Here is a 332-nt window from a genome sequence, read left to right as displayed (position 1 = left end):
ATGGGGAAGCGGTGCGGCGTCCTGCCGTGCGAGGTGTGCATGACCCGTGCCCACCGCACGACCTGTGGCTGTGTTTCTCAACGCCGGAGAAGTGCACCTCTGTTCTGGAGTCTGCATGAAATTGAAGTGTTGCCGCCGGCGGATCCAGTTCAGTGGCTGGAGCCGAGCAATTGGCGCGACGTCGGGATCGCTGGGCATCAAGACGACAGTATGTTAATTCCAGTTATATGTATATCTTAGAGTACTGAACTTGGCAGTCTGAGCTAGTATTGTTGCACTAGCATTGTTTGCAAATTATCTTGTGTTTGTGAACCACATTGTGTTCCAATGGG

This window comes from Triticum aestivum, chromosome 3A (genome assembly GCF_018294505.1).
Source record: "Triticum aestivum cultivar Chinese Spring chromosome 3A, IWGSC CS RefSeq v2.1, whole genome shotgun sequence".
NCBI classification, from domain to species: Eukaryota; Viridiplantae; Streptophyta; class Magnoliopsida; order Poales; family Poaceae; genus Triticum; species Triticum aestivum.
The sequence above is the reverse complement of the archived record's forward strand: the minus strand, read 5'-3'. Positions refer to the sequence as shown.